The sequence below is a fragment of the Pan paniscus genome, chromosome 23, assembly GCF_029289425.2.
Source record: "Pan paniscus chromosome 23, NHGRI_mPanPan1-v2.0_pri, whole genome shotgun sequence".
Classification (NCBI taxonomy): Eukaryota; Metazoa; Chordata; class Mammalia; order Primates; family Hominidae; genus Pan; species Pan paniscus.
In genome coordinates this window covers 35,452,004-35,466,124 of record NC_085927.1, presented here as the reverse complement: position 1 = coordinate 35,466,124, position 14,121 = coordinate 35,452,004, and the positions used below count along the sequence as shown (strand labels likewise).

Genomic DNA, 14,121 nt, shown 5'->3' with positions numbered 1-14,121 from the left:
GCTTCCTACCTGTTTCTGCCAGACTCCAGCCCACTTCCCAGGGACTAGTCTGGCTGCTGAGTCCGGCTCTCCAACACCAAGAACTAGTTCCCCTGAAACCCAAGGCTCCTACAGGGCCTGTGCAGCTCGGGCCACCCGGCCAGGAGCCCCAAGGATGACGCTTTGCTGACACCTGGTGGCTGCAGGGGGAAGTGGAGCCTTGGGGACGGGAAGAAAGGGTTGGCTGGGTCCCGCGGAGACAGGAGAGGAGGTAACTGTAGGCCCGGAGGGGAGGTGAGTAGGGATGACACGCAGGGCACTCCCCACGCAGGAGGGGGAGGAAGGACTGGGCATTCTGTAGGAAGTCCCCAGGAAGGCTGGAAGTCCGAGGTCAAGGCTTTGACAGGGTGGGGTCCCTCTAGGGGCTGCGAGTGAGAATCTGCTCCATGTTTCTCTCCTAGCTTCTGGTGGGTGGCCCGCAGTCTCCGGCACTCTTTGCCTTGCAGAAACATCACCCCAGCATCATCTTCACATGACATTCTCCCTGTGTGCGTGGCTGTCTCCAAGTTTCCCGTTTTCATAGACCCCAGTCACATTCCATTAGGGGCCCACACTACTCCAGTGTGATCTACTCTTAAAATAATTACATTTGGCCGGGCATGGTAGCTCACACCTGCAGTCACAGCACTTTGGGAGGCAAAGATGGGAGGACTGCTTAAGGCCAGGAGTTTGAGACCAGCCTGGAAAACACAGGGAGTCCACCCCCCACCCCCCAATCTCTACATGAAATTAAAAAAAAAAAATAGCCAGGTGTGGTCACACACGCCTGCGGTCTCAGCTTCTCCAGAGGCTGAGGCAACAGGATCACTTGAAAGCCCAGGAGTTGGAGGCTGCAGTGAGCTATGATTGTGCCACCACACTCCAGCCTGGACAACAGAGTGAGACCCTATCACTTAAAAAAAAAATTGCACTTGCAATGACCCAGTTTCCAAATAAGGTCACATTCTCTAAGGTATTGAGGATTAGGATTTCAGCATATGAATTTGGGGGGTTCTCATTCAACCCATAATAATCACCATTGCTCTACTCTCAAACTATTACAATCCCCTCACAGTGAGAGCTTCTAGGGGCAGGGAATCTATCTTACTTTGTATCCCTACTCTGCCCAGTTCCAGGAGTGAAACAGGCACTCAATAGGTATTGATTGAAGAATCAATGGAGAAATGGACGAGAATAACATTTATTTAGCACTTATTAGTTTCTACCTTTATGATAATAATTTTAAGCACTTTAACAAGGTTTTCAGTGTGCCCCCACATCTCTGCATTCCAGCCACCACCGTGCCTTTGTGGAGTTTCTCAGAGCTACCAGGCTCCTCCCACCACAGGGCCTTTGCACGTGCCGCTCTCATCTGAGACACTCTTCTTTGGCCTCTTTACCCCTGCAACTTCTACTCTTCTTTGAGATCTCAGCTCGAGTCTTTTCCTCAAGGAAGTAGCTTAGACTTGTGCAGATTCTGTTTTTTTAACTTTTATTTTAAGTTCGGGGATACATGTGCAGGTTTGTTATAAACTCGTGCCATGGGGGTTTGCTGTAGATTATTTCATCACCCAGGTACTAAGCCAAGTATCCAAATAGGCACTCAGTGGGTAATGGTTGAAGAATGAATGAAGAAATAGATGTTAGTAACATTTATTGAGCACTTACTGGTTTCTTTTTTATTATTAAATTCTGGGATACATGTGCAGAGTGTGCAGGTTTGTTACACAGGTATACATGTGCCATGGTGGTTTGCTGCACCCATCAACCTGTCATCTAGGTTTTAAGCCGTGCATGCATTTGGTATTTGTCCTAATGCTCTCTCTCCCTCTTGTCCCCCACTCCGTGACAGGCCTCGGTGTGTGATGTTCCCCTCCTTGTGTCCATGTGTTCTCACTGTTCAGCTCCCACTTATGAGTGAGAACATGTGGTGGTTGGTTTTCTGTTTCTGTGTTAGTCTGCTGAGAATGATGGTTTCCAGCTTCATCCATGTCCCTGCAAAGGACATGAACTCATTCTTTTTTTATGGCTGCATAGTATTCCATGGTGTATATGGAGCACTTACTGGTTTCTACCTTTATGATAATCATTTTAACCACTTTGGCTCATTCAACAAGGTTTTCCACTTTTCCAAATGTGAGGGGATGCTTCTAAATGGAGTCCTGAAAGGGCAAGAATACCTAAAACATTCCTGAAGAATCATGTTATAGGGCCAAACGTTTTGGCACCAGGGATTGATTTTGTGGAAGACAATTTTTCATGGGCTGTGGGCAGGGGACATTAGATTCTCATTGGCGCATGCAACCTAGATCCTTTCCATGTGCAGTTCACAATAGGGTTTGCACCCCTATGAGAATCTAATGCTGCCGCTGGTCTGACGGGAGGCGGAGCTCAGGCTGTAATCCCCACCTCCTGCTGTGCAGCCCCAATTCCAGGCCACGGGAGGCCCAGGGGTGGAGGGCCCCTGTTTTAGGGACCTCAACACTGACTACAAAGCAATAGTCATTAACATAATCTGGTAAGAGTGCAGGGATACACAGACTACAGACACAGAAAAGACAGCCCATAAAATCACCCCACCTGTGGGGAAGGGGCTAGATCAGCAAGGCGACATTGCACCACAGTGCAGGAAATGGACTCCTTCATGAATGATTTAAGACACTGGACTTCCAAAAAGAAAAAAAAACTGAATCTCTACCATACATTATATACAAGAATCAGCTCCAGAAGGATTAAGAACGCAAACGTGAACAGCAAATGTTTAAAAAGTTTAGAGAAAAAAAATCTATTAGGGAATTTCTTTGAGACCGGGGATTAGAAATAATTTCTTCAAGTTTGGCCAGGTGCAGTGGCTCACGCCTGTAATCCCAGCATTTTGGGAGGCTGAGGCAGGCAGATCACAAGTTCAGGGGTTCGAGACCAGCCAGACACTTAGAGGCAAGGGAATTGCAAGTCAGGTGAAGAAACAAAGGCTCAGAAAGGTTGGGCACTGTGTCCAAGGTCACACAGTTAAGAGCTAAGAAGCTGCAGAACCGTAAGACTCAATACGGGTTCTGTTGCCCTACTCATAGCCCAGATACTTGCCAATTCTCATTTCTCTCTATCGCACACACACACACACCAGCTGCCAGGGGAGATCAAAGACCCACAGCAGACAAGCTGCAAGTCACACTTTATTCACTCTCTGGGAGGTCTGGAGGGTTCCTGGGCAGCAGACCTGGGTCCTGGGAAGGAGGCATGGTGGGGAGGGTACTAGTTGGAGGGGTGGAAGGCACCACATTGGTGCCCCTGCATGTCATGGATGCGGCGCACGGACTGTACCTGAGGGTGACGGGCCCCAAAGTCGCTGCTGTCCTTGTAGTCTCCCTTCTCCAGCAGGTACCGCAGCCCACGGTAGCCAGGGTACTGGTAGCCAACCCACCTGCAGGGCCAGAGGGGAGGGGAGGGTGAACCGGGGGGACAAGAAGAGAAGCAGACAGAGAGAGAGGTGAGGGGAGAGAGATAGAGCATCCATAAGCCACTAGGAAGGGTGAAGCCTCCCAACCATTGCCACTTCCCAAGGGTAACCAGGACACCCTTTCCACCCCACCCTTCCAGCACTGAGCCTCTGCTTTCTTCCTTCTCTTGACGGGGAGCTCACTGCCTCCTGAAGCAAATTTTGACTGAAGGCCTGTACTATACTGTACTGGGGTCAGAGCAAGGGGGTGATATCTTAAGCTCACTGAAGCTTAGAATAAGCCAGGCCTTTGAACCATCTCCCTCCAGTCTTATCCCACCTCCAAGCCTGGCTGCAAGGTCAAAGAAGAGTTGGGGGAGGTTCCAGGGGCCTTCTGATCAAAGAGGTTCCAGGGGCTACTTAATGAAAGTGCTGGTCTTCTCTCCAGAAAATGTCACACAGGCCTGGCCTGCAAGGATCTGCCTGGCCAGTCTCTGCGGACACCTCCAGTTGTACTTCGCATTCTTATGCTTCCACATCTCTGCATTCCAGCCACCATGGCCTTTGTAGAGTTTCTCAGACCTATCAGGCTCCCCTCGCCCACCCCACACACACACCACAGGGCCTTTGCACATGCTGCTCTCGTTGTCTGGGATGCTCTTCCTTGGCCTCTTTACCCTTGCAATTCCTACTGTTCCTTGAGATCTCAGCTCAAGAATCTTTTCTCCAAGGAAGTAGCTTAGATTCATGTGGATTCTTAAAGTATTAACAGTTGCCCCTTCTAGACTGTTGGCTACACAGGGCAGAAGCCAGATCTCTTTAATCTCCTTCACCCTGGGCACCTAACACAATGCCTGGCATATGTCAGCACTGACACATTGAATGAATGAATGAATGAATGAATGAATGAGGGAATGAAGGGGAATAGAAGCACAGAACTTTGCACACTATTTTAGGAGTTTCACAAACCCTGAGAAGCCAGTATGTTTGGCTAAATTGGTTCTGTTGTGGGGAAAGAGCCTTAATTAGTAGCACTTGCTGATTTCTATGCTGTAAATGCACCCTGTGGCTGGTTTCAAGCTACCAATGATTAGTCAACCAGTTCACACAAATTCTGAAAATTTAAGAGTCAGTTCCAGGCCAGGCGCAGTGGCTCATGCCTGTAATCCCAGCACTTTGGGAGGCCGAGGCAGGCAGGTCATGAGGTCAGGAGTTTAAAACTAACCTGGCCAACACAGTGAAACCCTGTCTCTACTAAAAATGCAAAAAATCAGCTGAGCTTGGTGGTGGACACCTGTAATCCCAGCTACTTGGGAGGATAAGGCAGGAGAATCGCTTGAACCTGGGAGGTGGAGGTTGCAGTGAGCCAAGATCATTCCATTGCACTCCAGCCAGGGCGACAGTGCGCGCCTCCGTCTCAATTAAAAAAAAAAAAAAAAAAAAAAAGTCAGTTCTTACAAGCTGGTATAAGCTGTTTCCAGCACACTGCTGCCCAAAGCTCATCTGTGGACCCCCATGGAATCCACATTTTTTACCATGAGAAATCCCTCACTGCTGATGGCCAGGGTCGATGTGCCCAGGAACTTCGATTCAGTGGAAAATGACACCTCCTGTTCCCAAACTTAGGGACACACGCGGTCAAAGGCAGCATGGGCTGATCCTCCTGCTTCTCATAGCTTTCAGACTACTCAACTCATTCCTTCCCTCCTGCCTCAACCTAATCCTCCCTCTGCCTCAACTTGCCCCTCTGACATACATGTCTTGCTCACTGGGGCTGAGGTTAAGGCCAAGGTTTCTCCACTCCAAAGGCATACCATTTCCCCAAAGGCACCTCTAGAAAGAAATTCAGCAGCTGTAAGCCACCTACGGGCAGAGAATTCCCATTTACTTTCCAGTGGGAAGCCAGAGGTCAGCAGAGCACACTGATGTGTGCAAGATCACCAGCGTGTACAGGGCAGAGCAGGACTTAGGACCCCAGAGTCTCAGTTCCTGGGGCAGGGTGAGCCAGGGCTGGCAATGCACTTACGTGCCACTCTGCACCCGCACAGATGACACCTTCTCCTGGTAGCCATGGGCGTGGAAGCTGGGTACATCGTCATCTATGATTTCCATCTTCTTCCCGGTGAAGTTGGGGTTTTCATAGAGGATGATCTTGTGCTCTTGGCTGTCCTATTGGCAGAGGATGGGGGGAAGTGAGTATGAGTGAGGGGGCCCAGGGTTGGCCTTCCCACCCCATGCTCATGCCCCAGAGTTGGGATCAGCATGTCCCACACATCACTCTCTTCCCAATGCACCCACTACGTGTCTATGACAAGTGCTGTAGGATCACAGCCGTTTGTTAAGTTTCTACTGGGCCATTTTCATGTAACAGACACTCTGCAACACTTTGGGGAATGTTTGATTCTGAAATGTCATTTTTTCCTCCTCAAGTTTCTCTTTTATAAATGGTGGCTACAATCTACCTACCCACCCACATGTGAACACCCACACATGCACACCCACACATGCACACCCACACATGTACACACACACATGCACAGGCTAACTGTGCCTCTAATAGGCACCTGAGATATTTTGATTTTTTTTCATTTCTACATCTCTTCCCATCCTCCTGTTCCTATGACATTTTCCTTAGTTATCTCATCTAATCCTTCACACATAAAACCCTTATCCCTCAGACATAAAATCCTTTTATGCCATTTAGCAGATGAGGAAAGCGCAGCACAGAGAGGTCAAATGACGTGCTCAAGGCCACACAGCTGGGAGCAGCACAGCCAACTTGGGAACCCAGGTCTGTGGGGTGCAAAGTCCAGTGTTCTCCAGCCTTCCAGTAGGTCCTGGGAGGAGCTAGACTGGGCTTGGAGGGTTTGAGAGTGTAACTGAGCAGTGATGGGCCCTGTCCCCTTCCTGAGAGTTGACACTCTCACACACTAGTAAGAATCAGGATCTCAGAAGCACTGAAAACTCACACTGGCACGAGTCTTGAAGAAGAGCTAAACCACCTTCTCCTCCAGCCCCAAACTCATAATTTCTTGTAGTATTTCTGATGGCTATTGGTTATTGAGCAATGACAGGAGTTGCCCAACCCTGGGGGTGGGTGGGCACCAACCACATAAAATAGAATGTGAATAGTGCCCTCTGGAGCATTTCATAGTCTTGTGATTGGAGCCCCCTGGAGTTGCAGTGTGACAACCCTCAAGCTAATAAGCACATTGGAACCTCAGGACAGTAGATACCAATATGCCTATTTTACAGATGAAGAAACTGAGGCTCAGGGAAGTAAAATGACTTTTGCAAGGTCACCCAGTGAGGTCCTCACCAATCAGAAGGGGCACAGTGCTAGAGGGGCAGGCTCCTTCCTGGTACCAGGACCTCCTGCTCCAAGGTGGCAGAGAGAGAAAGTAGGATGATGGCAGGGGGCTCACCACCTTGATGGGCCTCAGGCTGCTGAGTCTGTCCTCTGGCTGCTGGTCCACCAGTCCCAGTGGGCGTACTCGCCCTTCTCAAACACAAACTGCTCGCCCTTTCAGTTGGCCTGTTCATAGCTCACCCAGCTGCCATGGAGACAGAGAGAAAGGGTGCAGGTCAGTTTCACTCCAAGCTTCCTATGGCAGAATCCTGGCTACTGAAGTTGACCCCTAAGGTTCACTCTTGCCCAGCCTGGCAAGATGTAATAGCCCCACCCAAACCTTAACACAGCAAATCCAAGTGCAAAATCCCCTCAGTTATCTAGAACTCAGTGCTATGCTGCCTTTACCCAGCTGGAACACAGTTAAGAAATAAGGCAGTCTAAATAACGGCCCAGCAACAAATACCAATATATAGACGTCATGCACTAAAGCCAATAGTATGCTGGTAAGTTAATAGCCAACTCTCAAAAAACAAAACAAAAATTAACACTCTTGATTTGCAGCGTTTGCCAATTTCCATGGTGTAAATGCTCCCACTGTGGCAGATTTCAAGCTATCAATATGACACGGCTGCAAGTGAAGTTAGGAAGAGAGATGCACAATCAGCCTTCACCACTGAGAACTGACTCTAGAACATCTCGGTGCCCAAAGCCCCTCTCTTTGGATCTGTTTCTTCTCTTGTTCCTGTTGTTAGACTCTGCCCAAACTCTGTTTTTGTAGATCCACATTAGAAGAAAAATAGTACATTAAAGAGGAAGGGATGGCTTTCAGGTCGGGCATGGCTAATAGAAGAAAGCAGAAAATAGAAGAAAGAAGGCACAAATTTCAAAATGATTAGCATTCTGGGACCAACCAGTGCAGAGGCGAACATTTCAGCAATGTGCAATAATGGCTTTTCAGAGGAATGATCTAAGTCATTAACAAAAGAGGAGATCATGTTTATTATCCTCTTTTGGAAGAGCAGTCTTGATCCAGCAATTCTACTTCAGGCAATGGTTCCTTACAAAACAGTTGTCAAGGGGCTGGGCACTGTGGCTTATGCCTATAATCCCAGCACTCTGGGAAGCTGAGACGGGCAGATCACCTGAGGTCAGGAGTTCGAGACCAGTGAAACTCTATCTCTACTAAAAATACAAAAATTTGGTCAGGCATGGTGGCTCATGCCTTTAATCCCAGCACTTTGAGAGGCCGAGGCGGGCAAATCACGAGGTCAGGACTTCAAGACCAGCCTGGCCAACATGGTGAAACCGGGTCTCTACTAAAATACACAAAAATTAGCTAGGCATAGTGGCAGGCACCTGTAATCCCAGCTACTCAGGAGGCTGAGACAGAAGAATCACTTGAACCTGGGAGGCGGAGGTTGCAGTGAGCCAAGATCACGCCACTGCACTCCAGTCTGGGCAACAGAGTGAGACACTGTCTCAAAAAATAAAAATAAAGAAAAAGAAGACGTTCAAGTGACCAACTGACATGAAAAAATGCACAACCTCACTAATCATCAGTGAAATGCAACTCACAAACACAATGAGATACCATCTCACGCTGGTCAAAATGGCCATTTTTCCAAAAGCAAAACAACATGCTGGCGAGGCAGGAAAGGAAAGGGAACGCTGCTACTCTTGCGGAACGTGAAAACAGGTTCACACTGTGGAAAGCAGTGTAGAGATTCTCAAAGAACTTAAAACAGAACTACCATCAGACCCAGCAATTCCACTACTTAGTATCTACCCAAAAGACAATAAATCCTTCTATCAAAAAGACACATGCTCTCGTGCATTCATGGTCGTGCCATTCACAAGAACAAAGACGTGGATGCATCCTAGATGACCAGCAACAGTGGATTTGATTTTTTAATGTGGCGCATACACACCATAAAATACTACGCAGCCATAAGTAAAACACACAATCATGTCCTAAGCAGCATGGATAGACCTGGGGATTATTATGTTTAGCAAACCAAGGCAAGAACAGAAAACCAAATACTGCATGTTCTCACTTATGAGTGGGAGCTAAACAGTGAATACACTTGAACATAAAGATGGAAACAATAGACACTGGGGACTATCAGATGAAAAAAGGAGGCAGAAAGGGGGTGTGGGCAGAAGAACCACCTGACGGGCACTTTGCTCACTGCCTGGGTGATGGGGTCAGTGGCCACAAGCCTCAGTGTCATCAAATGTTCACATGTAACTAACCTGCAATTTAATCAAAATAAGTCGATTATATAAATTTTTTAAAACAGGGTTTCCCCGGGCACAGTGGCTCCCACAAGTACTCACAGCACTTTGGGAGGCTGAGGCAGGCAGATCACTTGAGCCTGGGGGTTCGAGAGAAGCCTGGGCAACATGGCAAAACCCTACCTCTACAGAAAGTACAAAAAAATTAGTGGGGCATGGGGGTGCTCACCTATAGTCCCAGCTACTTGGGAGGTTGAGGAGGGAGGATCACTTGAGCCCGGGAGGTTCAAGGCTGCAATGAGCCAAGATCGCACTGCTGAACTCCAGCCTGGGTGACAGAGCGATAACCTGTCTCAAATAATAATAATAATAGGATTAGGATATATTATAGATAGATAGATAGATAGATAGATAGATAGATAGATAGATAAAAACAAAACCTACAGTCATCCAGGCAATCACTGACTGGCATAAATATAGAAAGACAACCGAATGGACAAAATGAGGGAGCCGAGTAATCAACCCAGAATTATATTTAGGGCACACATTTTTCAAAAGCACACCAAGGCGCAACAGTTGAGAAAACTGGGTAGTCATGTGCAAAAAGATTGAAATAGCACCCCATGCTGCCCAATACACAAAAATCTACAAAAAATAAATCGAACAGTTAAATTCAATCCTGAAAGCAAAACACTCCAAGGAAAAAACATGAGATAAGCATATATTTGGGGGAAACTTGACCCTGTGCACACACGTTGCAAAAAGAAAAGGAAAAATTAGGGGGAAAATACGCATAGACAATAAAATGGCTTAACAATCTCTTTTTTTGGATGGGACACTGAAATCACTGCCAACAAATGCAAATATAAACATGAGAGACTAAGTACAACATTAGAGCTGCTGCACAGGAGAGAACAAATGAACCCAAAGAGAAGGCATCTTAGACTAGGCATGGTGGCTCACGAGGTCAGGAGTTTGACACCAGCCTGGCCAACATGGTGAAACCCTGTCTCTAGTAATACAAAAATTAGCTGGGCACGGTGGTGCGTGCCTGTAATCCCAGCTACTCAAGAGGCTGAGGCCGGAGAATTGCTTGAACCTGGGAGGCGGAAGTTGCAGTGAGCTGAGATCATGCTACTGCACTCCAGCCTGAGTGACAGAGCAAGACTCCGTCGGGGGGAGGGGAGGGGGCAGAGAAGAAACAAACAAACAGCATCGCAAAGATGAGAAGAAAGTTTAGGGAAACATACAGCTGATAAGACCTTGTTTTCCAAAAGGCACAAGCTACTAACACTAGTAACTAGCAAAAAAACTAAACAAAAGAGCAACTAGTAACCGAACCAAAATTGGGCAAAGAGCCTGAATAGACTTTTTGGCAAAGAAGACATAACACTGACTTTATCTTTACAAAAATGTGGTTAACATTACTACTCCTGCAAAAAATGGAAATCAAAACCATACACAGAAAGCATCTCTTATTTGAAATGAATATGACAAATAAAAATACAAACACAAATGCTGGTGTGAATTTCCAGGAAAAAAGAAGTGTTTATGGGAGGGTCAATTACTATATACACTACGGAAAGCAGTTGCAGATTCCTCAAAAAACTCAAAGTCCAATGCCATATGATCTAGTCATCCCACTACTAGCTATACAGTCAAAGCAAATCAGTATTTTGAAGAGACATCTGCCTTTCCATGTCTATTGCATCACTAGTCACAATAGCTAGGATGATGGAATCAGACTACCTGTTCACCCACAGATGAAGGGATAAAGAAAATGTAGTACACATATACAATGATATACTCTCCGGTCATAAAAAATAATGCAATTTTCATTTAGGGCAACACCAATGAACCTAGAAAACATTCTGTTAAATAAGCCAAGCACAGAAAGACAAACACTGCATGACCTCACTTATGATGAATCCAAAAACTTAACCTTCAAGAAGCAGAAAGTACCGGAGTGGTTTCCTGAGGCTGGGGGAAGGAGGAGAGATAGGAGGGATTGGTTATAGAAATAAAGTTACAGTTAGTTGGGAGGAATACATTCCTGTTCCACAGCTGGGTGACTCTGGTTACAATATTGTATTTTTCAAAAAAGCTAGAAGGGAACAATTTTGAGTGTTCTCACCACAGAGAAATAATACCTGTAGGAGGGAATAGTTAGGCTAAGTACCCTGATTTGATCATCACCAAAAATATAGATGTATCAAAACGTCCCAGACGAGGCTGGGAAAGGTGGCTGTGTGTAATCCCAGCACCTTGGGAGGCTGAGGTGGGCAGATCGCTTGAGGCCAGAAGTTTGAGACTAGCCTGGCCAACGTGGCAAAACCCTGTCTCTACTGAAAAATACAAAAATTAGCTGGGCATGGTGGCACACACTTGTAATTCTAGCTACTTGCGTGGCTGAGGCACAAAAATCACTTGAACCTGGGAGCCAAAGGTTGCAGTAAGCCAAGATCATGCTACTGCACTCCAGCCTGGGTGACAGAGCGGGACTCAGTGTCTTAAAATAAAAACAGAAACAAAAACAAAAGAGTCCCAGACGAGAAAAAAAGTCCCAGTATACCCTCTGTTTATGTGCCTTATTATAGACAAAACATTTAATAAGTATAAGCCGGGTGCAGTGGCCCCTTAATCCTAGCATTTTGGGGGGCTGAGGTGGGTGGATCACGAGGTCAGGAGATCAAGACCATCCTGGCCAACATGGTGAAATCCCGTCTCTACTAAAAATACAAAAATTAACTGGGCATGGTGGCGCGCCTGTAGTCCTAGCTACTTGGGAGGCTGAGACAGGAGAATCACTTGAACCCAGGAGGCAGAGGTTGCAGTAAGCCAAGATCATACTACTGCACTCTAGCCTGGCAACAGAGAGAGACTCCATCTTGAAAAAAAAAGGGGTGGGGGAGGAGCAGGTGCAGTGGCTCACACCTGTAATCCCAGCACTTTGGGAGGCCAAAGCAGGCTGATCACAGGGTCAAGAGATCGAGACCATCCTGGCCAACATGATGAAACCCCATCTCTACTAAAATACAAAAAAAAAAAAAAAATTCAGCTGGGTGTTGTGGCATGCGCCTGTAGTTCCAGCTACTTGGGAGGCTGAGGCAGGGGAATCGCTTTAACCCAGGAGATGAAGGTTGCAGTGAGCCGAGATCATGCCACTGCACTCCAGCCTGGTGACAGAGCAAGACTCCATCAAAAAAAAAAAAAAAAAAAAAAGTTTAAATACACAATGCTAATATTATCATGGAACCACTTTTTTGAGAGTGACCTGTCTCAAAAAAGAAAAAGATTGTGAGAAAATAGGAGGGAATCATAGAAGTGATAACTGGTTGTTATCAAACATATACAAAGAAAAAAAAAACCAAATAGCATAAAAAATACATATCCAAACTAAAATCGGGCAGAAAACCCGAATAGACATCGCTGCAAAAATGACATAACACGCACAAACACGTAAGAGAAAAGGTCCTCAACTTTACTATTCATCAGAAAAGAATGTACTCCAAAACCACATTCAGATACCATCCCACACCTACTGGAATACATGTTACTGAAAATATCTTCAAAATTAAAAAGAATACTGGTGTGGATTTGGATAAAGGGAAAATCTTATGCATTGTTGGTGTAAAGATAAATTAGGATATACACTATGGAAAAAAGTTGTAGCCCAGACGCGGTGGCTCATGCCTGTAATCCCAGCACTTTGGGAGGCCGAGGCGGGCAGATTACGAGGTCAGAAGATCAAGCCCATCCTGATTAACACAGAGAAACCCCGTCTCTACTAAAAACACAAAAAATTAGCCGGGCATGGTGGCATGCACCTGTAGTCCCAGCTACTCGGGAGGCTGAGGCAGGAAAATCACTTGAACCCGGGAGGCAGACATTGCAGTGAGCCGAGATCACGCCACTGCACTTCAGCCTAGGCAACAGAGCGAGACTCCCTCTCCAAAAAAAAAAAAAAAAAGTTGTAAATTCCTCAAAAAATTGAAAATGCAACTACCATATGATCTAGCAATCCCACTACTGGGTCTACCTCCAAAGCAAATGAAAACAGTATCAGAGTTTGCAAAGCCTCAATGGGGATAGGAGATTTTCTTCATTAAATGGTTTTGAAAAAACTGATGTTTTTATGAAAAAGAATGAAACAGGACCCTTCTGGTATACAATACACAAAAATCAACTCAAAATGGATTGAAAACCCAAACACAAGGCCTGAAATTACAGATCATCATCAAATGTCTGTAAGATAAAAAGAGGGGATGGTGGAGCACTTAGTTTTGGGGCAACTTGCATCTAGGCTCACAGTTTGGAAACAGGAAAAGAAAAAAAGGAAAAAAAAGAAAGAAGAGGGACAAAATCTCGTCGAGAATGGAATGGCTTATGAATATATTTATTTTTTAAATTGGGAAAGCGAATCACAAGTAACAAAAGCAAAAACAACCATGTGGGGCTACATCCAACTGGAACGCTTCTGTACAGAAAGGAAACAATGACCCAAATGAAAAGGAATCCTACAAATGGGGAGAAGTTTGGAGGAAGCATATATCTCCTAAGGGGTTGTTATAAAAGATATGCAATACGTTAACAGCGCTAAGCAGCAATAACCACAACAGTAAGATAACACCAAATTGGGCAGGGACCCTGAATAGACATTTCTGCACAGGGGACGTAACACTGAGCAGAATGGAGAGAACCAGGTCCTCAGCATCGCCGTCATCAGGGGTAAGTCCCCGTCAGGCTCGCACCAGGGTGTCCCTCCCCCCTGGTCAGGTGGTCGTGACCAGAGGGACAGAAGGGGACATAGGCTTCCCTGGGGGCAGGGGTTGGAGGGGGGTGAAAGAGTCCCGATTTGTCCCGATGGCGGGAAGGCAAATTTAAAAATTCATCAAATCCTGGAGGCAGCTGGCATCTTTTTTCCTCCGTCTGAGGCCTGGACAGGAGGCGGCCAAAAACCCAGACCTGGCCCCCACTCCCACCTGGGCCGGGCTTCCCCTTCCTCTCTCCCCATCTATATGGGACAGGTTCCCTCAGAAAAACTCCTCAAACCCTAAAAATACCACAGTCTGCTACGCTT

The 14,121-nt window shown here is 46.4% G+C and overlaps 1 protein-coding gene and 1 pseudogene across 1 annotated transcript in view; both read right to left on the bottom strand.

Annotated features, from left to right (window-relative positions):
* The window catches only part of GRK3 (G protein-coupled receptor kinase 3), a 273,006-nt gene extending 267,497 nt beyond the window's left edge, over nucleotides 1–5,509 (bottom strand). The window contains exons 1-2 of the mRNA XM_063603123.1: nucleotides 5,481–5,509; nucleotides 3,340–3,439 (exon numbers count right to left, since the gene is read on the bottom strand). The gene's annotated coding sequence lies outside the window, so the exon portion shown is untranslated. The remainder of the gene's footprint in view (nucleotides 1–3,339; nucleotides 3,440–5,480) is intronic.
* On the bottom strand, nucleotides 1,202–13,764 carry LOC103786339 (beta-crystallin B2-like; annotated as a pseudogene).
* Between the last annotated feature and the right edge of the window lie 357 nt (nucleotides 13,765–14,121).